Source organism: Hypanus sabinus, unplaced genomic scaffold (assembly GCF_030144855.1).
Source record: "Hypanus sabinus isolate sHypSab1 unplaced genomic scaffold, sHypSab1.hap1 scaffold_2405, whole genome shotgun sequence".
NCBI lineage: Eukaryota > Metazoa > Chordata > Chondrichthyes > Myliobatiformes > Dasyatidae > Hypanus > Hypanus sabinus.
In genome coordinates, this window is record NW_026780524.1 from 1,634 (window position 1) to 26,525 (window position 24,892).

General features: G+C 52.5%; 1 long non-coding RNA gene across 1 annotated transcript; it reads left to right on the plus strand.

The window, feature by feature from the left end:
* The first annotated feature begins 4,600 nt into the window (after positions 1-4,600).
* LOC132387950 (uncharacterized) lies at positions 4,601-5,795 on the plus strand. Its single transcript, XR_009510097.1, has 3 exons — positions 4,601-4,727; positions 4,883-5,053; positions 5,209-5,795. It is a non-coding gene; the product is annotated as an uncharacterized LOC132387950 (long non-coding RNA).
* The last annotated feature ends 19,097 nt before the right edge of the window (positions 5,796-24,892 follow it).

The following is a 24,892-nucleotide window of genomic DNA, read 5'->3' on the forward strand; positions in this document are numbered from 1 at the left end:
CTGTGGGATCCCCCTCACCCGTCCCCCTTCCCCACTGTGGTATCTTCCTCCCCCGTACCCATTCATCCTGTGGTATCCCACGGCGTCGTCCCCCTTCCCACCTGCGGGCACTCCGTCCCCTGTCCACCTTCCTCCAGTGGTATCTCCCTCTCCCGTCCCCCTTCCTCCTGTGGGATCCCCCTCCCCCGTCCCCCTTCCTCCTGTGGGATCTCCCTCCCCCGTCCCTCTTCCTCCTGTGGTATCTCCCCTCCCCCGTCCCTCTTCCCCCCTGTGGGATCTCCCCTCCCGCGTCCCCCTTCCTCCTGTGGTATCTCCCTCCCCCAGTCCCCCTTCCTCCTGTGGGATCTCCCTCCCCCATCCCCCTTTCTCCTGTGGTATCTCCCTCCCCCATCCCCCTTCCCCCTGTGGGATCTCTCTGCCCCGTCCCCCTTCCTCCTGTGGGATCCCTCTCCCCCGTTCCCCTTCCTCCTCTGGGATCTCTCTGCCCCATCCCCCTTCCTCCTGTGCGATCTCTCTGCCTTGTCCCCCTTCCTCCTGTGGGATCCCTCTCCCGCGTCCCCCTTCCTCCTCTGGGATCTCTCTGCCACATCCCCCTTCCTAACGTGGGATCTCTCTTCCCCGTCCCCTTCCTCCTGTGGGAACTCCCTCCACCGTCCCCCTTCCTCCTGTGGGATCTCTCTTCCCTGTACCCCTTACTCCTGTGGGATCTCCCTCCCCCATCCCCCTTTCTCCTGTGGTATCTCCCCTCCCCCGTCCCCCTTCCTCCTGTGGGATCTCTCTGCCCTGTCCCCCTTCCTCCTGTGGGATCCCCCTCCCCCGTCCACCTTCCCCCCGTGGGATCTCCTTCCCACTTTCCCCTTTCCCATTTTGTGATCCCCGTCCCCAATCACCCCTGTGGAATCGATCTGTACTGCCACCTTCCCCCTTGTGGGATCCCCCTCCCCCGTCCACCTTCCCCCCTGTGGGATCCCCCTCCCCTTCCCCCTTCCCCATTTTGGGATCCCCGTCCCCCTTCCCCCCTGTGGGATCTCCCTCCCCTGTCCCCCTTCACCCCTGTGGAATCCCTCTCCACCGTCCCCCATCACCCTGTGGGTTCTCCCTCCCGCCTCCCCCTCCCCCCCACTGGGATCCCTCTCCTCCGTCCCGCATCCCCCTGTGGGATCTGACCCCCGTGTCCCCCTTCCTCCTGTGGTATCTCCCCTCCCCCATTCCCCTTCCTCCTGTGGAATCTCTCTGCCCCGTCCCCCATCCTCCTGTGGTATCTCCCTCCCCCATCCCCCTTTCTCCTGTGGTATCTCCCCTCCCCCGTCCCCCTTCCTCCAGTGGGATCTCCCTCCCCCATCCCCCTTCCTCCTGTGGGATCTCCCTCCCCCGTCCCCCTTCCTCCCGTGGGAACTCCCTCCCCCGTTCCCCATCCTCCCGCGGGATCTCTCTGCCCCGTCCCCCTTCCTCCTGTGGGATCTCCCTCCCCCGTCCCCCTTCCTCCTGTGGGATCTCCCTCCCCCATCCCCCTTCCTCCTGTGGGATCTCTCTGCCCCGTCCCCCTTCCTCCTGTGGTATCTCCCCTCCCCCGTCCCCATTCCTCCTGTGGGATCTCCCTCCCCCGTCCCCTTTCCTCCTGTGGTATCTCCCCTCCCCCGTCCCCCTTCCTCCTGTGGGATCTCTCTTACCCGTCCCCCTTCCCCCTTTGGGATCCCCCTACCCCGTCCCCCTTCCTCCTGTGGGATCCCCCTCCCCCGTCCCCCTTCCTCCTGTGGGATCTCTCTCCCCTATCCCGCTTTCTCCTAAGGGATCTCTCTTACCCGTCCCCCTTCCCCCTTTGGGATCCCCCTCCCCCATCCCCATTCCTCCTGTGGTATCTCCCCTCCCCCGTCCCCCTTCCCCCCTGTGGATCTCCCCTCCCCTGTCCCCCTTCCTCCTGTGGGATCTCTCTCCCCCGTCCCCCTTCCTCCTGTGGGATCTCTCTGCCCCGTCCCCCTTCCTCCTGTGGGATCCCTCTCCCCCGTCCCCCTTCCTCCTCTGGGATCTCTCTGCCACATCCCCCTTCCTCCTGTGGGATCTCTCTGCCCCGTCCCCCTTCCTCCTGTGGGATCTCACTGCCCCGTCTCCCTTCCTCCTGTGGGATCCCCCTCCCCCGTCCACCTTCCTCCTGTGGTATCTCCCTCCCTCATCCCCCTTCCTCCTGTCGGATCTCCCTCCCCAGTCCCCCTTCCTCCCGTGGGAACTCCCTCCCCCGTTCCCATTCCTCCCGCGGGAACTCTCTGCCCCGTCCCCCTTCCTCCTGTGGGATCTCCCTCCCCCGTCCCCCTTCCTCCTGTGGGATATCCTTCCCACTTTCCCCTTTCCCATTTTGTGATCCCCGTCCCCAATCACCCCTGTGGAATCGATCTGTACTGCCCCCTTCCCCCGCGTGGGATCCCCCTCCCCCGTCCACCTTCCCCCCTGTTTTATCCCCCTCCCCTTCCCCCTTTTCCATTTTGGGATCCCCGTCCCCCTTACCCCCTGTGGGATCTCCCTCCCCTGTCCCCCTTCCTCCTGAGGGATCTCCCTCCACCGTCCCCCTTCCTCCTGTGGAATCTCTCTGCCCCGTCCCCCATCCTCCTGTGGTATCTCCCTCCCCCATCCCCCTTTCTCCTGTGGTATCTCCCCTCCCCCGTCCCCCTTCCTCCAGTGGGATCTCCCTCCTCCATCCCCCTTCCTCCTGTGGGATCTCCCTCCCCCGTCCCCCTTCCTCCCGTGGGAACTCCCTCCCCCGTACCCCTTCCTCCCGCGGGATCTCTCTGCCCCGTCCCCCTTCCTCCTGTGGGATCTCCCTCCCCCGTCCCCCTTCCTCCTGTGGGATCTCCCTCCCCCATCCCCCTTCCTCCTGTGGGATCTCTCTGCCCCGTCCCCCTTCCTCCTGTGGTATCTCCCCTCCCCCGTCCCCCTTCCTCCTGTGGGATCTCCCTCCCCCGTCCCCATTCCTCCTGTGGATCTCCCCTCCCCTGTCCCCCTTCCTCCTGTGGGATGTCCCCTCCCCCTGTCCCCCTTCCTCCTGTGGGATCTCCCTCCCCCATCCCCCTTCCTCCTGTGGTATCTCCCTCCCCCATCCCCCTGTGGGATCTCTCTGCCCCGTCCCCCTTCCTCCTGTGGGATCCATCTCCCCCGTCCCCCTTCCTCCTCTGGGATCTCTCTCCCCCGTCCCCCTTCCTCCTGTGGGATCTCTCTGCCCCGTCCCCCTTCCTCCTGTGGGATCTCCCTCCCCCGTCCCCCTTCCTCCTGTGGGATCTACCTCCCCCGTCCCCCTTCCTCCTGTGGGATCTCCCTCCCCCATCCCCCTTCCTCCAGTGGTATCTCCCTCCCCCATCCCTCTTCCCCCTGTGGGATCTCTCTGCCCCGTCCCCCTTCCTCCTGTGGAATCCATCTCCCCCGTTCCCCTTCCTCCTCTGGGATCTCTCTCCCCCGTCCCCCTTCCTCCTGTGGGATCTCTCTGCCCCGTCCCCCTTCCTCCTCTGGGATCTCTCTCCCCCTTCCCCCTTCCCCCTTGTGGGATCCCCCTCCCCCGTCCACCTTCCCCCCTGTGGGATACCCCTCCCCCCGTCCCCATTTTGGGATCCCCGTCCCCCTTCCCCCGTGTGGAATCTCCCTCCCCCGTCCACCTTCCCCCCCTGTGGGATACCCCTCCCCCCGTCCCCATTTTGGGATCCCCGTCCCCCTTCACCCCTGTGGAATCCCTCTCCACCGTCCACCTTCCCCCTGTGGGTTCTCCCTCCCGCCTCCCCCTCTCCCCCACTGGGATCCCTCTCCACCGTCCCGCATCCCCCTGTGGGATCTGACCCCCGTGTCCCCCTTCCTCCTGTGGGATCTCCCTCCACCGTCCCCCTTTCTCCTGTGGTATCTCCCCTCCCCCTTCCTCCTGTGGGATCCCCCTCCCCCATCCCCCTTCCTCCTGTGGGATCCCCCCTCCCCCATCCCCCTTCCTCCTGTGGTATCTCCCTCCCCCGTCCCCCTTCCTCCTGTGGGATCCCCCTCCCCCCGTCCCCCTTCCTCCTGTGGGATCTCCCTCCCCCGTCCCCCTCCCTCCTGTGGGATCTCCCTCCCCCGTCCCCCTTCCTCCTGTGGGATCTCCGTCCCCCGTCCCCCTTCCTCCTGTGGGATCTCCCTCCCCCGTCCCCCTTCCTCCTGTGGGATCTCTCTGCCCCGTCTCCCTTCCTCCTGTGGTATCTCTCTCCCTCATCCCCCTCCTCTACTGGGATCTCTCTTCCACATCCGCTTCCTTCTGTGTCTTTCCATCCTTTACCTTAGGTGATGTCTCTTCCTCCATCTCCCATTGACATTTCCCGATTCTCAAATCTTCCTCACTGTTTGACTTCTCCCCTTCACACCTGCCCTTTCCGACTGTCTCACGTCAGGAACACTTTTCTAACCATCAGGGAATGAGAGAGAATATGTGGAGTTTACAGGGTCACACCGACAGACGAAATTACTGACATTCGGTGAATTCATTGGAGCTGGGCAGTGAGGGACATTAACAGTGATGGGATCTACGATCAGTGAATTACTGAAGGGTTTAACGTTCCCTGAAATATCCGAGTGAGAGAAATGCCCTCAGACCCACGGTTTTAATCACAATGTTCATCAATTTGTCTGTTTGTGTTTAGACTGAACAATAATAAACTGGGGGATTCAGGAGTGAAACTGGTGTCTGCGGCTCTGAGGAACCCGGAGTGTAAAATACAGAGACTGTGGTAAGTACCAGACTGTGGGAGATTGTGTTTACAGTCACTGGGTGTCTGACACTGAACATTAATGTGATCAGTAATTGTGTTACTGATAAACACTGGGGATTTGTACCGTCTCCTGTCTCTCTGTGTCCTTCACCCTCACTCTCTCTCATCTCCAGGCTGTGGGGTGTCGGTCTCACAGATTCTGGTGCCGAGGATCTCGTCTCCGCTCTCAGTACAAACCCATCACTGACGGATCTGGATCTGAGTGGTAATAAACTGGGGGATTCAGGAGTGAAACTGGTGTCTGCGGCTCTGAGGAACCCGGAGTGTAAAATACAGAGACTGTGGTAAGTACCAGACTGTGGGAGATTGTGTTTACAGTCACTGGATGTCTGACACTGAACATTAATGTGATCAGTAATTGTGTTACTGATAAACACTGGGGATTTGTACCGTCTCCTGTCTCTCTGTGTCCTTCACCCTCACTCTCTCTCATCTCCAGGCTGGACAGTGTCGGTCTCACAGATTCTGGTGCCGAGGATCTCGTCTCCGCTCTCAGTACAAACCCATCACTGACGGAGCTGGACCTGAGATCAAACTCTCTGACAGACCGATCTGTCCCCGCTCTCCGCCGCCTCATACTGACCCTCCCGAGTCTGAAGTGGATCGAGTGAGTGTTTGTGTTAATGTTCAATGTGATAAAATATCAGCGGATCCGCGGGTTTTCTGGTGATATTTGTCTGTGAGTGTTGTTGAAACATTAACCCCGGTCCCCTGTTACTGACACTGTTGTGTGATCTGTTTATTCCATCTTTATTCTCCCATCTGTTTCAGGCTGTGGGGGAATCGGTTCAGTGAGACCGGGGGGAAGGAACTGAGATCTCTACAGGAACCCAGACCCGGACTGATGGTGGATCTGTGAACATCTGAATGTGGGGAATCGGTTCAGTGAGACCGGGATGAAGGAACTGAGATCTCTACAGGAACCCAGACCCGGACTGACAGTGGATCTGTGAACATCTGAATGTGGTGAATCGGTTCAGTGAGACCGGGATGAAGGAACTGAGATCTCTACAGGAACCCAGACCCGGACTGATGGTGGATCTGTGAACATCTGAATGTGGTGAATCGGTTCAGTGAGACCGGGATGAAGGAACTGAGATCTCTACAGGAACCCAGACCCGGACTGATGGTGGATCTGTGAACATCTGAATGTGGGGAATCGGTTCAGTGAGACCGGGATGAAGGAACTGAGATCTCTACAGGAACCCAGACCCGGACTGATGGTGGATCTGTGAACATCTGAATGTGGTGAATCGGTTCAGTGAGACCGGGATGAAGGAACTGAGATCTCTACAGGAACCCAGACCCGGACTGAGAGTGGATCTGTGAACATCTGAATGTGGGGAATCGGTTCAGTGAGACCGGGATGAAGGAACTGAGATCTCTACAGGAACCCAGACCCGGACTGATGGTGGATCTGTGAACATCTGAATGTGGTGAATCGGTTCAGTGAGACCGGGATGAAGGAACTGAGATCTCTACAGGGAGTCAGACCCGGACTGACAGTGGATCTGAGGACATTTAGCCTTTAACCTTGATCTTACCTGGAACCCAGACCCGGACTGATGGTGGATCTGAATGTGTGAACATCCCCGCCCGCGGGATGGGGACATTTGGCCGACTCCCCGCCCTCCCCTTTAACTCCCGCCCTTACCTTTAACGGCCGCGCGCCGGGGCTGATTCCCAACGGTTTTAACGGAACCGGCTCGGGCCTCGCGCTGTGTGCGTCGCTCGCAGCGGTCCCGCAGTGACGTGTTTCCGCCTGTTGTCCGGCGGGGTGCATCCGCCGGAAGTGCGTGTTGGAGACTCCCCACGTGACTCCCCGGGGAATTACCCGGACAGGAAGAGCCCGGGGTCCGGGGCTCAGTCTGGGACACCGGTGTCCCGGGGTGGGGGGGATGGTCCCGGGAGAGAATCCTTTTGCCCCCTTTGCTGAGGACGGTGCATTCGGCAGCCTGGCCGATATAATGATGTTAAATGGACAAATCCCCCGGCAGTGACCCTGGATCTGCAGCGATCCCGGACACGGCCCTGAAGTGTGATTTTATAATCAGTTTTATAATTTTATAATCAGTTCCCCGATGCAGAGTGACGGTGAGAAACGGGACTGGTTATTATTCAACCGGTCACCCCTTGTCGCTGGTCAGTTAATTGTGTGTGACTGTCAGCAGATTATTTATTACCGCACGTTAGCAGCTCACACATTGTTTCATTGATATTTCTCATAAAAATCAATAAACCACTGTATCTTCCTGTCTTGTGTCGGAATCGAGTTTTATTTGAGGTTTCTATTGCCCTCCACACCCTGTGCACTGCAACAGTGGGTCGGAACTCCTCACACTGACACAGTAGCGTCTCAGCTCCAGGCTGAGGGAGGTTCGACAAGCAGAGTCTTGGAGCCCCGGATCTCATCTCCACCAAAGCTCATTTCTGGCAAATTGACCCCCGCAGTTAAAATCGACGTGAATCCACTGAGGTCCCGAGTAAGAGACTGAAGGGGGTGGAAAACCGGCGTCAGACACAGAGTGAATCACCCTCCTCACCGTCCCATCACACACTCCCGGGGTCTGACACAGAGTGAATCTCCCTCCACACCGTCCCATCAGACACTCCCGGTGTCAGACACAGAGTGAATCTCCCTCCACACCGTCCCATCACACACTCCCGGGGTCAGACACAGAGTGAAGCTCCCTCCACACCGTCCGATCACACACTCCCGGGGTCAGACACAGAGTGAAGCTCCCTCCACACCGTCCCATCACACACTCCCGGGGTCAGACACAGAGTGAATCTCCCTCCACACCGTCCCATCACACAATCCCGGGGTCAGACACAGAGTGAATCTCCCTCCACACCATCCCATCACACACACCCGGGGTCAGACGCAGAGCGAATCGCCCTCCAAACCGTCCCATCAGACACTCCCGGTGTCAGACACAGAGTGAATCTCCCTCCACACCGTCCCATCACACAATTCCGGGGTCAGACACAGAGTGAATCTCCCTCCACACCATCCCATCACACACACCCGGGGTCAGACGCAGAGCGAATCGCCCTCCACACCGTCCCATCACACAATCCCGGGGTCAGACACAGAGTGAATCTCCCTCCACACCATCCCATCACACACACCCGGGGTCAGACACAGAGTGAATCTCCCTCCACACCGTCCCATCACACACTCCCAGGGTCAGACACAGAGTGAATCTCCCTCCACATCGTCCGAACACACACTCCCGGGGTCAGACACAGAGTGAATCTCCCTCCACACCGTCCCATCACACAATCCCGGGGTCAGACACAGAGTGAATCTCCCTCCACACCGTCCCATCACACACTCCCAGGGTCAGACACAGAGTGAATCTCCCTCCACACCGTCCGATCACACACTCCCGGGTTCAGACACAGAGTGAAGCTCCCTCCTCACCTGCCATCTGAAGGCTTGTTCATGAAGCCCCACCTCATGACGGTCGGAAACCCGGCCCCTCCCTGACCCCTCAGCCCGGACGTCTTCACCTCCCCGAGGATCCAGTCCGCCCCCTTCAGCAGGATCTCCTTCGTCTTGTACCAGTCGCCCCGCCGTAGCGCTCCCTTCAGCCTGGGGGGACAAGAGTGGAGGGGAGCGGGAAGAAGGTGAAAAGAGTGAGGGGATTGAAAAAGATTTATGTCCTGTTATCACCCTGATAGCGAGGGAGTGCCCCCAATTTCCTGTGAGTTATGCAGCGACCGAATTTCCCTGGCAGATCAGGGAGTGCTGACATTCACGTCCCAGATGGAGGCAACTCAGAATTGATAACCCTTCGCCTTGGGGGCTTCAGAAAAGTCACCCCCTCCCGTTAAGTACGGGGGCATCACAAGTTCCCCCGCCCTTAAAAAATGAGCAGCCAGAAAGATCCATTACTCAAACAGGGGACGTCCGCAACTACGCCAACCCCTCTGTCTGGGGACGTCCACAAATTCCCCAACCCCTCTCTTACGGGACGTCCACAAATACCCCAACTGCTGAATTAGGGAACGTCCACAAATACCCCAACCCCTGGATTAGGGGACGTCCACAACTACCCCAACCCCTCTATTACGGGACGTCCACAAATACCCAAATCTCTCTCTGAGGGAACGTCCACAAATACCCCAATCCCTGAATGAGGGATCGTCCACAAATTTCCCAATCCTGGAATGAGGGAACGTCCACAAGTTCCCCAATCCCTGAATGTGGGAACGTCCACAAATACCCCAATCCCTGAATGAGGGAATGTCCACAAATTCCATCCCGCTCCCCCCTCAGTGGAGTGCCTGCATTTTCCCTTCCACTGTCTGGAAGCGTCACCGTGATGTTATCCCTGTGAGAGAGCGTCCCCGTTTTCCTCCCCTCACAGTGAGAGGACACCTCTCTCCCTGAGCCTGCGACCATCTCCCCTCGGTTAGGGATCGCCTCTGAATTCCTCTCACCTCCAGTCGTGCCTGCCATACAGGTTGGTGAAGATACGGTCCTCATCCTTCAGCGGGCCGTAAATGGTCTTGGCAGGAGCCTCTTGTGATAGGAGGGAGGGGCACCGTCGTCAGCGAGATCCCACCCTCCGACAACTGTGACCGGTGCGGGGAGTCGAGTGAAGGGGGGGGGGACCTCGGGGTACGAGGGTGGGACATGCACCATGAACGGTGGGGGTGCCGAGGGACAGGGGGACCTCGGCGTACGAGGTAGGACACGCACCGTGAACGGTGGGGAGTGTCGAGGGACGGGGGGACCTCTGCGTACGAGGGTCGGACACGCACAGTGAACGGTGGGGAGTGTCGAGGGACGGGGGGACCTCGGCGTACGAGGGTAGGACACACACCGTGAACTGTGGGGAGTTTCGAGGGACGGGGGGACATCGGCGTACGAGGGTAGGACACACACCGTGAACGGTGGGGAGTGTCGAGGGACGGGGGGACATCGGCGTACGAGGGTAGGACTAGCACCGTGAACGGTGGGGAGTGTCGAGGGTCGGGGTGACATCGGCGTACGAGAGTAGGACACACACCGTGAACGGTGGGGAGTGTTGAGGGACGGGGTGTCATCGGCGTACGAGGGTAGGACACGCACCGTGAACGGTGGGGAGTGTCGAGGGACGGGGGACATCGGTGTACGAGGGTAGGACAGGCACCGCGAACGGTGGGGAGTGTCGAGGGACAGGGGGACCTCGGCGTACGAGGGTAGGACTAGCACCGTGAACGGTGGGGAGTGTAGAGTGACAGGGGGATCTCGGCGTACAAGGGTAGGACACGCACCGTGAACGGTTGGGAGTGTCGAGGGATGGGGGACCTCGGCGTACGAGGGTAGGACACACACCGTGAACGGTGGGGAGTGTCGAGGGACAGGGGGACCTCAGCGTACGAGGGTGGGACACACACCGTGAACGGTGGGGAGTGTCGGGGGACAGGGGGACACATGTAAAGGACTGTCTGGGGCCCTGAACGGAGGTGAGCGGGCAGGCGAGGTCCCGGAGGACTGATGGATGATTCGCCGGTAAGGAAGGGGACCGGGATCATCCTGGGAACTAGAGAATGGCGACTGCCCCATCAGCAGCCGGACAGAATTCTCAGCAATAGGATTTATGGGCACTTGGAAACCCTTGGCCTAATTGTGGACTGCCAGCTTGGCTCTGTGCGGAGCAAGTCAGGAAAATGATTCGGGGATTGTGAGGAATCGCAAAAGGTCGGTTTGCAGGGGCAGCAGGCTATCAAGAAGGAAAATAGGACGCTGGCCTTCGTTGCTGGAGGGGTCGAATTCAAGAGCAGGGAGGTCATGCTGTAACTATACAGGGTACTGGTGAGGCCGCACCGGGAGTACTGTGTGCAGTTCCGGTCTCCGTACTTGAGGAAGGATATACTGGCTTTGGAGGCAGTGCAGAGGAGGTTCACCGGGCTGATTCCAGGGATGAAGGTGTTAACCTATGAGGAGAAATTGAGTCGCCTGGGACTGTACTCTCTGGAGTTCAGAAGAATGAGAGGGGATCTTATAGAAACAGACAAAATTTTGAAAGGGACAGATAAGATAGATGTAGGAAAGTTGTTTCCATTGGTGGGTGAGACTCGAACTAGGGGTCATTGCCTCAAGGTTCAGGGGAGAAGATTTAGGACGGAGATGGGGAGAAACTGTTTTTCCCAGAGAGTTGTGAATCTGTGGAATTCTCTGCCCAGGGAAGCAGCTGAGGCTTCCTCATTAAATATACTTAAGAAACAGTTAGGTAGGTTTTTACACAGCAAAGTAATTAAGGGTTCTGGGGAAAAGGCAGGTCGATGGAGCTGAGTTTACGGACAGATCGGCCATCATCTCATTGAATGACTGAACAGGATCGATGGGCCGGATGGCCTACTCCTGCCCCTATTTCTTATGTTATGTTCTTAAATCAATTACAGTGTATTGGATAGATTAAAAATCCGTGCAAAAAGCAGAAATAATATATTTATTAAAAAGCGAGGTAGTGGCCAAGGGTTCAGTGTCCATTTCGGAATCGGATGGCAGAGGGGAGGAAGCTGTTCCTGAATCACTGAGTGTGTGTCTTCAGGCTCCTGTACCCCCTCCCTGACGGTAACAGTGAGAAAAGGGCATGCCCTGGGTGCTGGGGATCCTTAATAACAGACGCCGCCTCTCTGAGACACCGCTCCCTGAGGATGTCCTGGGTACTTTGTAGGCTTGGACCCAAGATGGAGCTCTTCACTCATTTCCGACTCTCTGCTCCATCTCTGTCCGCCTCTTCCTCTCTATCGCTTCACCCCATGTCCCTTAAATTCCACTTCCTCCCCCTTGACTCCACTCACTCATTTCCGACTGTCCCCTCCCTCTCCCTGGCCTCCTCTTCAATCCAATCCCCTTCACGCAATCTCCCGCCGTCTTCCCCAACTGCTTACTCATTTCCCACTCTCCCCTCCCTATCCCCCTCACCCCATTTCCCTCAAATCTCACCTCCTCCCTCTCTCCTCCACTTCTTACTCACTTCGCACTCTCCCCTTCCCTTCCCGACGAGGGGGGAGTGTTCATCCGCTGGAGGGGGCAAATAGCGGGAGGGGGGTTGAGGGAATGACAGAGTGTCTGGGGGCACATTGGCTGGGGCTCCCCCTCTCCCGTCTTGTTCCAGAACGAACAAACCCATTTCGAATGGCTCCCAGCCTCCTCCTTGCCCTCCCGGGGGTCCTCGGCCGTCCGGCGCCCCATCGAGAAGGAACCGGGGGGGGGGGCGGGTGTTTGTCAGGATTCCCATCCCCTCCCTGTGCTCCCCACCCAGTGACAATCACCCCCACCCTCCCCGCAATTCCTCACCACCTCCAGACCTCACCCGCTCACTCCTCCGTCTCTCCCCCCGGCCAACCTCTCTCTTTCTCCTCAGTCTCTCTCTTCCCTCCCCAAGTCTCCTTGACCCTCTCTCAATCGGTGCAGGAGTAGGCCATTCGGCCCTTCTAGCCAGCACCACCATTCTCTGTGATCATGGCTGATCATCCACAATCAGTACCCCGTTCCTGCCCTCTCCCCATATCCCTTAACCCCGCTATCTATAAGAGCTCTATCGAACTCTCTCTTGAAAGCATCCAGAGACTTGGCCTCCACTGCCTTCTGGAGCACAGCATTCCACATATCCACCACTCTCTGGGTGAAAAAGTTTTTCCTCAACTCAGTTCTAAACGGTATGGTGAAGGAACCATGTGTGACGGGTGAGGTGGAAAATCTAGAAAGATGGAAGAAAGCAGCATACATAAAGTTTAGGAAGCAAGGATCACATGGGTCTTTTGAGGAATATAGGGTAGCAAGAAAGGAGTTTAAAAATGGGCTGAGAAGAGCAAGAAGGCGGCATGAGAAGTTCTTGGCGAGAAAAAGTCCTTGGTAAAGGAAAATCCCAAGGCATTCCTCAATTATGTGAAGAATAAAAGGATGACAGGAGAGGAGGTAGGACCGATTAGAGATAAAGATGGGAAGATGTGCCTGGAGGCTGTGGAAGTCAGCGAGCTCCTCAATGAATACTTCTTTTCGGTATTTACCACTGAGAGGGAACTTGATGACGGTGAGGACAATATGAGTGACGTTAATGTTCTGGAGTATGTTGATATTAAGGGAGAGGAGGTGTTGGAGTTGTTAAAATACATTAGGATGGATAAGTCCCCGGGGCCTGACAGATTCTTAAAGTTAGGATCGATGGGAATTTAGAGAATCATGGTCTGATCAGGGACAGCCAGCATGGCTTTGTGAAGGGCAGAACGTGTCTAACAAGCCTCATAGAGTTCTTTGAAGAGGTGACCAGGCATATAGAGGAGGGTGGTGCAGTGAATGTAATCTACATGGATTTTAGTAAGGCATTTGACAAGGTTCCTCACTGTCGGCTTATTCAGACAGTCAGATGGCATGGGATCCAGGGAAGTTTGGCCAGTTGGATTCAAAATTGTCTTGCCTGCAGAAGGCAGAGGGTCGTGGTGGAGGGAGTACATTCGGATTGGAGGGTTGTGACTAGTGGTGTCCCACAAGGATCTGTTCTGGTACCTCTATTTTTCGTGATTTTTATTAACGACCTGGTTGCGGGGGTAGAAGAGTGGGTTGGCAAGTTCACAGACGACACAAAGGTTGTTGGTGTTGTAGATAGTGTAGAGGATTGTCGAAGATTGCAGAGAGTCATTGATAGGATGCAGAAGTGGGCTGAGAAGTGGCAGATGGAGTTCAACCCGGAGAAGTGTGAGGTGGTACACTTCCGAAGGCCAAACTCCAAGGCAGAGTACAAAGTAAATGGTAGGATACTTGGTAGTGTGGAGGAGCAGAGGGATCTGAGGGTACATGTCCACAGATCCCTGAAAGTTGACGCAGGTTGAAAGGGTAGTTAAGAAAGCTTATGTGCTGTGAGCTTTCATAAGCCGAGGGATAGAGTTTAAGTGACGTGATGTAATGATGCAGCTCTATAAAAGTCTGGTTAGGCTACACTTGGAGTACTGTGTCCAGTTCTGATCGCCTCAATATAGGAAGGATGTAGAAGCATTGGAAAGTGTACAGAGGACATTTATCAGGATTCTGCCTGGTTTAGAGAGTATGGACTGTGATCAGTGAATAAGGGAGCATGGGCTTTACTCTTTGGAGAGAAGGAGGATGAGAGGAGACATGATAGAGGAGTACAAGATATTAAGAGGAATAGACAGAGTGGACAGCCAGCGCCTCTTCCCCAGGGCACCATTGCTCAGTACAAGAGGACGTGGCTTTAAGTTAAGGGGAGGGAAGTTCAAGGGGGATATTAGAGGAAGGTCTTTTACTCAGAGAGTGGTTGGTGCGTGGAATGCACTGCCTGAGTCAGTGGTGGAGGCAGTTACTCAAGGGAAATTTAAGAGCCTGCTGGACGGTTATATGGAGGAATTTAAGGTGTTGGGTTATATGGAGCGCAGGGTTCAGGTGTCGACAGAACATTCGGATCAGTACTGTGTCTGGTTCTGTTCGCCTCAATATAATAAGAATGTGGAGGCATTTGAAAGGGTACAGAGGTGATTTATCAGGATGCTTCCTCGTTTACAGAGTATGGATTATGACCAGAGATGAAGGGAGCTAGGGCTTTACTCTTTGTAGAGAAGGAGGATGAGAGGAGACATGATAGATGTGTACAAGATATTAAGAGGAAAAGATGGAGTGCATCGCCAACGCCTCTTCCCCAGGGCACCACCTGTCGGCACAAGAGGACATGGCTTTAAAGTAAGGGGAGGGAAGTTCAAGGGGGATATTAGAGGAAGGTTTTTTACTCTGAGTGTGGTTCGTGCGTGGAATGCACTGCCTGAGTCAGTGGTGGAGGCAGATAGACGAGGGAAATTTAAGAAACTGCTGGATAGTTATATCGAGGAATTTAAGGTAGGGGGTTATATGGGAGTCAGTGTTTACGGGTCGATGCACCATTGTGGGCCGAAGGGCCTGTACTGTCCTGAACGATGTTCTGTTCTATGTTCTACATTTCTTTTATTTCGTTCGTGTAGATTCGGATCTCCAGCCCACGGTTTATCAAGCATCCAGACCTTCAATATAATGAAAAACATCCTTACTTCCACTGGCCACCGAGAGGAGTTCCAAGCAATTTCAATCTACCAGAACAAAACAGAAGAAACAGATATATATCGATGTATTCAATCGAAGTAACATGTTTTGAAAATCGTGCAGGCTAATGCTGTACAGCACTCGCATGAAACGTTTATTGCTGATTCTTGGACCGTTCTGAATCTTGATATAAGGTGTGGAAAAATCCCAACATGTAAACACAACCTCAGGGAAACAAACACAAGCATGGCGAGAAGAAGTTTATCACTGAGCTATTGAGCTCTTGATCACTGATACAACCCGCTGACCATAGTCTGGTTGGAAATGAGAAGACGAAAACATATTAACAATGTTCTATTTCCTTGTGTTTTCCAACCAGGGACAGTGTGTAGTTGATCTGCTTTTTGGTATTGCGACATAGCTGGTGACGGAAGTTTATGCAGGGGAATACCTTGCATCTAGTGTTCACAATACCAACAGTTTCAAAGATGACATGCGAAAAAAATGGAGTTAAGGCCCTTGGATTTCGATCTCAATTTGGAGAAAAGCCAGATTTGGTCGGATCAGAATGGACCAGGCAAGTGAGGAGTGGGAGTCGCATTTCCTAACAAAGGTCGGTAGGTGAATCGTCTTCAAAGGTGACAATTTGAGAGTCGGTGCAGAACAGGTATGTGCATTTTGCTTCAGTCTTCCCGATGGAAGACACCGAACGTTTGGTGCGGGTTTCGGGTGACTGGGGTCATGAAATGTCTGAGATGACCATTACTAGATGGAGGATTCTTTGGAAACGGAAGGGTCTGAGAGTAGGTAATTAACCTGGACCAGATGGTGTCTACCACAGGGCTCCGATGTGAGTCGCTGACGAGATCGTGGAGGCATTAGTCATGGTCTTTCAAGAATCAGGACGGTCTGGAATGTTTCCGGAAATCTGGAAAATTGCAAATGTCACTTCACACGTCAAGAATGGACAGAATCAGAAGAAAGTAAACTATAGGCTGGGACGAGTGAATGCCGGAAATAAATAAAAACACAAAATGCTGGAAGAATTCAGCAGGCCAGACAGTATCTATGGGAGGAGGTAGTGACGACCCTGAAGAAGGGTTTCGGCCCGAAACGTCGTCACTACCTCCTCCCATAATTGCCGTCTGGCCTGCTGAGTTCTGCCGGCATTTTGTGTTTTTATTTATAGGACATTTAATTTGTCCTCAGTGTTCGGAGAGATGTTGGAGTCGATTATTGAGGATGAGGTTTCAGAGTACTTGGAGTCACGTGATCTGATAGGCTACAGTCAACAAGGTTTCCTCAAGGGAAAATCCTGTCTGATAATCTGCTGGAGTTGTTTCAACAAATAACAAACAGGACAGACAAAGGAGAACCGTCGATGTTGTGTACATGGGTTTGCTCCTCCAAGTCTCTCTGACTATGGGGTGGTCTGTAATACAACCCCATTAATGTGGTCATACCTTTCCTGTTCCTCAGCTCCACCCTTATGGCCTCGGTAGACAAGCCCTGTAATCTGTCCTACTTGAGCACTGTTGTAATATTTTCCCTGACAATCAATGTCATACGCCCAACCCACCATCTTCATTCCTCTGCCTCTATCACTTCTGAAACATCTAAACCCTGGAAAATTAAGCTACCAGTCCTGCCCCTCCTGTAGCCATGTTTCACTAATGGCTATAATGTTGTAATTTCATGTGTCAATCAATGCTCTCAGCTCGTCTGCCTTCTCTACAATACTCCTCGCATTGTAAAATACACACCTCCGATGATTATTACCACCACACACAACCCTTCCAATTGAAGCTTTGCATGAACTGAAACTCTGCCCCCTGAACCAGTTCCTCAGCCACGTGTTCATCCTCCAGAGAATCCAACTCTTAGACTCACTGGCACGTGGCACAGGTAACAATCCTGAGATCGCCACCCTCGAGGTCCTGCTTTTTAACTTGCTACCAAGCTCTCTACACTCACTCTTCAGGACCTCCTCACTCTTTCTTCCTTCGTCATTGGTACCAATGTGTACCATGACATCTGGCTGATCCCCCTCCCACCTCAGAATGCTGTGCAGGCGATCAGAGACATCCCTGACCATGGCACCCGGGAGGCAACAAACCATCCGGGAGTCTCTGTCGGGTCCACAGGACGTCCTGTCCGTACCTCTAATTATCGAGTCCTCAACCACTACCGCTCTCCCTTCCCCCCTCCCTTCTGCACTGCAGAACCAGACTCAGTACCAGAGATCCGGTTTCCGCAGCTTTTCCCAGTTAACGCATGCTCCCAACAGTATCCAAATCGGTATACTTGCTGTTGAGGCGAATAGACACAGGGGAGCCCTGCACCGCCTGCCCTTTCCCCTTCCCTCGCCTGACGGTAACCATAGGCGTAACTACCTCCCTCATTCTCCCGAATGATCCGGAAGTCATCCAGCTTCTGCTCCAGGTCCCTACGAGCTGAAGCTGGACTAACTTCTTGCAGGTGTCGTTGCCTCTCCCACATCCTGCAAGAGGAGCATTCCAACATCCAGCCTGGCATTCTCTCCACTCTTAGCGAACAGAGCAAAACTTACCGGAACCCACCCTGTCCTCTGTCAAAACTTGTTGAGCTCAAGACGTCCCACTCTGCTCCCTCTCACGCCGCTGCCCGCTGTATACAGTGGTCGCCTGTTTAGACCTTTGGAGCTCTACTGTCTGACGTCACGCGCCTGCGCAGACCAGCGTTTTTCCCCCCGAGCGGTGAATAAAAATGGTTTTTGTACGAGATTCCTTACTGCTTCACTATCAGCCTGCCGGTCCGATTTAGACAAAAAAAACGTTTAAGTTGAAGTTCTAGTTTAAAATCTCCCCAGCAGCTGTAGCAAACCTCCCCATCAGTATATTGGTTCCACTGGGCTCAAGTAAAACCCGTCCTTTTTGTACATGTCACACCTGCCCCAAAGTGGTCCCAATGACCCAGAAACTTGAATCCCCGCTCCCTGCTCCAATCCCTTAGCCACGCATTTATCCTCCATCTTATCCGATTCCTATACTCACTGTCGAGTGGCACAGGCTGTAATCCTGACATTACTACACATGAGGACCTGCTCCACAACTTCCTTCTTAACTCCCTGCAGTCTGCTTTCAGGACCGCTTCCCTTTTCCTACCTATGTTGTCGGTACGCAATATGTACCACGACATCTGGTTGTTGGAGCCTGGCCAGGTGACTGACCGCTCACTGGATGAACAGTCCTGGAACAGGGTCCAAGTGACAAAGGTGGCTTTGTGTCAAAGTGTACGAAGATATTTTGCGAGGGATGTAGTGCTCAGAAAGCAATGCGATTGCAGTCGAACTTAGACAAATTAGAGGAACGTGCAAAAAAATGTCCGATGGTATACAGTGTTGTGAAATGTTTGATAATACAGTCGGGTAAAAGGAAGAAAAGCGCAGACCTTGATCTAAATGGGAACAACGCTCAAACGCCAGAGGTGCAAAGGGACTTCGGTGTCCTCGTGCCAGACTCCCAGAAGGTCAGGTTACGGGTTGAGTCTGTGATAACGAAGACAAATGCAATTTTGGAATTTATTTCAAGGATATTGGAACATAAAAGCAAGGAAATAATGCTGAGCTTTTATGAGACACAAGTCAGGCCGCATTTAGAGTACTGCTATCAGTTTCGGGCCCCATATCTCAGGAGTGTGCTGTCATTGCAGAGAGAAGAGATGAGGTTTACGAGGGTAATTCGGGGAATGAATGGGGTTAAGATATGAGGAACGATTGCCAGCTTTGAGTCTGCACAGTGGAATTTAGAAGAATGTGGGAAGGGGAGACAGATTGCAACTTACTAAATGATGAAAGGAGCAGGTAAGGTGGATGTGAAGAGGCTGTTTCCTCTTGTGGGAACATCAAGAACTAGAAGTCACAGCCTCAGAACTGCTGAAGGATCTCGGCCTGGAACGTCGACTGTACTCTTTTCCGGAGTTGCTGCCTGGCCTGCTGAGTTCCTCCAGCACTCCGTGTGTGCTCCCTGGATTTCCAGCGTCGGCCAGTTTTCTCTTGTTTGAGAAAACACCACAACCTGAAACAGATGGAAGAATGAAGAGGAAATGAACAGATTACAAAACAGAGTCGGTTAGCGATGCTCTACGGGCAAGGATACAACAGCACTCGCAGACAAACATCTCCGGAATAGCAGCAGGTCCGCTGGTGTTTTATCACATTGAGCATTAATGGTATCTCGGGTGTGTGGTCGGGTGTAGTTGCACTGCTAATGTCACCGCTCCACTACGGGAGACATAACGGAGGGTTCAAACACACAGTCCATTTGTTTGCAACTCAGGAACATGAAGGGTGCAATTACGCTGAGGGGTTTGTACTACCCAACCCCTAACAGCCACTGGGATATTGACCTTCAGATTCAGGAAATGTGTAAAATAATGGCGTTGAGTCGGGGTGGGGGGTGTTTCTATTTCCCCAATATAAGCTAGTGGCTTCTTAATGTAAGGAGATCAGACAGGGCTGAATTGATTAAGCGTATGCAGGAGAGTTTCTGAAATCAACATGCTGACGGTCCAACGGGATGAGAGGCCGTACTGGACCTCATGCCAGGTAAAGAGCTTGTCCAGGTGCCTCAAATGTCAATAGACAATAGGTGCAGAAGTAGACCATTCGGCCCCTCGAGTCTGCACCGCCATTCTGAGATCATGGCTGATCATTCACTATCAATACCCAGTCTCTGCCTTGTCCCCATATCCCTTGATTCCCCTATCCATCAGATATCTATCCAGCTCCTTCTTGAAAACCTCCAGAGAATTGGCCTCCACCGTCTTCCGAGGCAGTGCATTCCACACCTCCACAACCCTCTGGGAGAAGAAGCTCTTCCTCAACTCTGTTTTAAATAACTGACCTCTTATTCTCAATCCATGCGGTACTGGACTCTCCCAACATCTGGAACATATTTCCTGCCTCAATCCTATCAAATCCTTTAATTATCTTAAACGTTTCAATCAGATCCCCTCTCAATCTCCTCAATTCCAGCGTGTACAAGCCCAATCTCTCCAATCTCTCTGCGTAAGACAGCCCTGCCATCCCAGGAATCAACCTAGTGAATCTACGCTGCACTTCCTCAATTGCCAGAATGTCCTTCCATAAACCTGGAGACCAAAACTGTACACAATATTCCAGGTGTGGTCTCACCAGGGCCCTGTACAAATGCAAAAGGACATCCTTGCTCTTGTATTCAATTCCCCTTGTAACAAGGGCCAACATTCCATTTGCCCTCTTCACTGCCTGTTGCACTTGCTCATTCACCTTCATTGACTGGTGAACTAGGACTCCTAGGTCTCTTTGCATTTCTCCCTTACCTAACTCGACACCGTTCAGACAATAAAGATGGCTAAGTCAACTGGACCAGGTGGACTACATCCAGAGTCCTGAGACAGATTGCTGAAGAGCTTTGGTCGTCATCTTTCAAGAATCACTTCCCCCGGGCATGGTCCAGAAGGACTGTTAAATTGCAAAGGTCACTCGAGTATTTAAAAAGGGAGGAAGGCAAAAGAAAGGAACCTATCGGCCACTTCATCGAAACTCAGTTGGTGGGAAAGCGTTGGAGTCTATGATTCTGGTTGAGGTTTCGAGGTACTTAGAGACAAATGCTGAAATAAGTCAAAGTCAGCATGGTTTCTGTGATGGAAAATATTGCCTTGCAGATCTCGCTTGACCTGATAGACCCTGGAAAATTTCCAAAGTAACACATGTTCTGCACAACATTGTGGGCCAAAAGGCCAGAATTGTGCTGTAGTTTTTTTTATGCTTCTCATTAACGCTAGGTAGGTAAATCAGCTAGATTTCAGATTTCACGCATTCAGATTTTCACCACTTCACTCTCAGTCGGGGTCAGGTTCCTGCAGAGACCCCAGTCAGCTCTCGGCGGTCCAAGGGAACAGATTGCATCACAGCCTGAGACAGTTGGAAGAACAAAGAGGAAGTGAGCTGATTACACAGCAGTGTCGGGAAAAACAGATGACGGGTAATGTTTCAACACTCTCAGACTGCGGAGTAGGAAGCGTGCAATGAGACTGACAGGAGCCCCGAACAGCCTTCGGGACATTGAGGAACAGATAGACAATCAGATTAAGGAAATCTGTAAATATAAGGGTGTTGTTGACAGGGCAGGGAGGAGCTTGCCCTGGAGGATTAGGGGGACTCTGTCGGGGATGACGGTAGACAGAATAGTTCACAATTGCCGGATAGACATCTCCCACAGAAGGAAATGCTCCGAAATGACAGGGTTAGGCAACTGTGGCTGACAGAGGAAGTGAAAGACTGCACAAAAGTCAAGGAAAGGGTGTATAGTGCACAGACGTCTGTGGGAAGTTGGATGATTGGGAACTTTTCCAAAGCAAATAAAAGGCAACTGAAAAGACATAAGATGAGAAAAGACGAAACACGAAGGCTGACTAGCCAATAATATAAAGCATAATGCTAAAGGTGTTTTTGCTCAGTGACGTAAAGGGCTAAAAGGAGGTGGAAGTTGATACTGGGCCACTGAAATGGCGTTGGTGGGCTAATTATAAAATAAGTCAAAGTCAGCATGGTTTCTGTGAAGGAAAATCTTGCCTGACAGATCTGTTCGAGTTCTTCGAGGAAGTAACAAGCAGTATGGACAAACGAGAGGCAGTGGATGTCATTTACTTGGAGATTTCAGAAGGCATTTGATAAGGTGCCACACATGAGGCTGCTGAAGAAGATAAAATCCTATGGCTTTGCAAGAAGGATAGTGGCGTGCTAGAGGAATGCCTGTCAGGCAGGAATTAAAGTGGCCTTTTCCGGTTGGCTGCCAGTGTTCCTCAGGGGTCTGTTTTGGGCTCGCTACTTTTGACATTGTTTGTCAATGATTTCGATCGGAATTGATGGTTTTGTGTCAGGGTTTACTAGGATAGGTTGAGGGGTAACTAGTGCTCAGGAAGCAATGCGATTGCAGGAAAACTTAAACAATTTGGAGGAACGGGCATAAAAGTGTCAGATGTAATGTAGTGCTTGGAAATGTCTGATAGTAACAGGAGCAATGGTGCAGACTATTATGTGAATTGGAAGAAAGCTCAAACATCAGAATTGCAAAGGAAGTTGGGAGTCCTCGTGCAAGACGCCAGAAGATTAATTTACAAGTTGTGTCTGTGATAACGAAGGCAAATGCAATGTTGGCATTTATTTCAAGGGGAATAGAATATAACAGCAAGGAGATAATGCTGAGCTTTTGTAAGACACTAGTCAGGTCGCACGTGGAGTATTGTCAACAGTTTCGGGACCCATGTCTCAGAAGGGATGTGTTGTCATTGGAGACAGTCCACAGTAGGTTCACGCGGATTATTCCGGAAATTAAGGGGTTAACGTATGAGGAGTAGCCGGTACTAATTTCCATGCTTGTAGCTTTCCTATAATACTGGGGTCTCTTAACTTGTTAAACGGCCTCGTGTGGCTGCTTGCCAACGGCCTTCTGAAACCCAGGGGCACAGTACCCACCGACTCTCACTTGTCCAGCGTGTTTGCTATTTCTACAAATATTCCCAACAAATTTCTCAGGCAAGATTTTCCCTCGAGGAAACCACGTTGACTACGGCCTATTTTATCATGTGCCTCCAGGTCAACCGAACCGACATCCTGCACAATCGACTCCAACATCTTCCCAGCCACCATGCTACCATACATATTCTCGCCTCTCTTTTATTACTTTATAACTCGGAAGAAATGTTTTGCTACCTTCTTTTATGCAATTAGCTAGTTTATAATTGCATTCCATCTATTCGTTCTTTTTGACTTTTAGGAAGACGAATGCGTCTAATGGCGACTCCTTTGCTTCTATCTTCGGAAACAGCTCTATTTATATCTCTGATATCTCTTTCTTTTTTCCTTGACCAGTTTCTTTAGAAGACCCCGACCTGGAGTTACACGCTGACTTTGATTCCTTGCGGGGCCTCACGACCGGCCGCTTCTCGACATGCCAAGGGTGCGGCCTAGAAGACGAGTGCGCCTTCGGTGTGCCGGAATTTCCTGGCTCTGGAGACGGCCAGATTCCAGGCCGGTGACGCCGCCTGCTGGGTCGAGGAACACGAAAGATCGTCAGCAGCGAGCAGGCTGCTGGCTGTGCACCCTGGGACCCGAGCTCGGAAAAAACAAAACGACGCAACAGACTTTTAACACCACAGATTGGCGAGCTGCTTTGTTGATTCTCCCCTCTCGCTGGGAAACCGAGATATCACTTTCTCCCTTGTTCGTGAGTGAGAGAGAGCCTGTGGTGTGTCGAACACCGGGTGAAAGGGTAGTCTTAGAAGAACATAGAACACAGAATAGTACAGCACATTACAGGCCCTTCGGCCCACAATGTTGTGCCGACGCACAAACCCTGCCTCCCATATAACCCCCCCCACCTTAAATTCCTCCATATACCTGTCTAGTAGTCTCTTAAACTTCACTAGAGTATCTGCCTCCACCACTGACTCAGGCAGTGCATTCCACACCAACCAATAAAAAACCTTCCTCTAATATCCCACTTGAACTTCCCACAACTTACCTTAAAGCCATGCCCTCTTGTATTCAGCAGTGGTGCCCTGGAGAAGAGGCGCTGGCTGTCCACTCTGTCTATTCCTCTTAATATCTTGTACACCTGTATCATGTCTCCTCTTATCCTCCATCTCTCCAAAGAGTAAAGCCCTAGCTCCCCTAATCTCTGATCATAATCCAGACTCTCTAAACCAGGCAGCATCCTGGTAAATCTCCTCTGTACCTTTTCCAATCCCTCTGCTATCTAGTCCGGTTCCATACACATTTTTTGAGGATGTGACTAAGCACATTGACAATAGATGTAGTGTATATGAATTTCAGCAAGCCATTTGATAAGGAACCCCATGCAAGGCTTATTGAGAAAGTAAGGAGGCATGGGATCCAAGGGAACATTGTTTTATGGATCCAGAACTAACTTTCCCACAGAAAGCAAAGAGTGGTTCTAAACGGATCACAATCTGCATTGAAGTCGGGCTCCAGAGGTGTACCTCAGGGATCTGTTCTAGAACCCTTACTCTCCGTATAGTACTAATGGGTAAGACTCTTGGCAGTGTGGAGAATCCGAGGGATCTTGGGTTCGAGTCCATAGGACACTCAAAGCTGCTACGCAGGATGACTCTGTGATTAAGAAGGCATACGGTGCATTGGCCTTTGTCAATCACGGGATTGTGTTTTGGAGCCGAGAGGTAATTTTGCAACTTTAAGAGGACCCTGGTCAGACCCCTCTTGGAGAACTGTGCTCAGTTCTGGTCGCCGTGCAACAGGACGGGTGTGGAGAGCATAGAGAGGGCGCAGAGAAGATTTAACAAGGATGTTGCCTGCATTGGGGATCATGCCTTATGAGAATAGATTAAATGAGCTCGGCCACTTCTCCTTGGAGCGACGGGGGATGAGAGGTGACCTGATAGAGGTGTATGAGATAATGAGAGGCATTGATCCTGTGTATAGTCAGAGGCTTTTTTCCCAGGGGTGAAATTGCCAGCACGACAGAACACAGTTTTAAGCTTCTTGGAAGTAGGTACAGAAGATGTAGGGATATTCTCATCGCAAAGTACAAGACGTATGGTAAAGGGGGATATCGCGACCATAGCTGACAAGAGAAGTTAAAGCCAACATTTAGCCAAAGTGTAATCATAAAAGTAGTGAAAATTTAGAGGATTGTGAAGGTTTGAGAAACCAACCGAAGAAGGAAAAAGCGGAATATGAAGCTAGCCAATAATATTAAAGAGGACACCGAAAGTTTCTTCAGATATATAAAACATAAAAATGAGGCTGCAACACATATTGGACTGCTAAAATAACGTGAGGGAGATGTGATGGGGACAAGGAAATGGCGGAAAAATCTGAATAGTTATTTTGCGTCAATGTTAACTGCAGAACAGTCTGCTGTAAGTTCGAGAGTGTCAGGAGGAAGAAGAATGTGAAGTTGCCATTACGAGGGAGAGGGTACATGGGACATTGAACGGTCACCAGGCAAGAAGATAGACATCCCAGTGTTCTGAAAGTGGAGGTGGAAGAGATGTTGGAGGCATTAATAATGCTATTTCAAGAACCAATTGA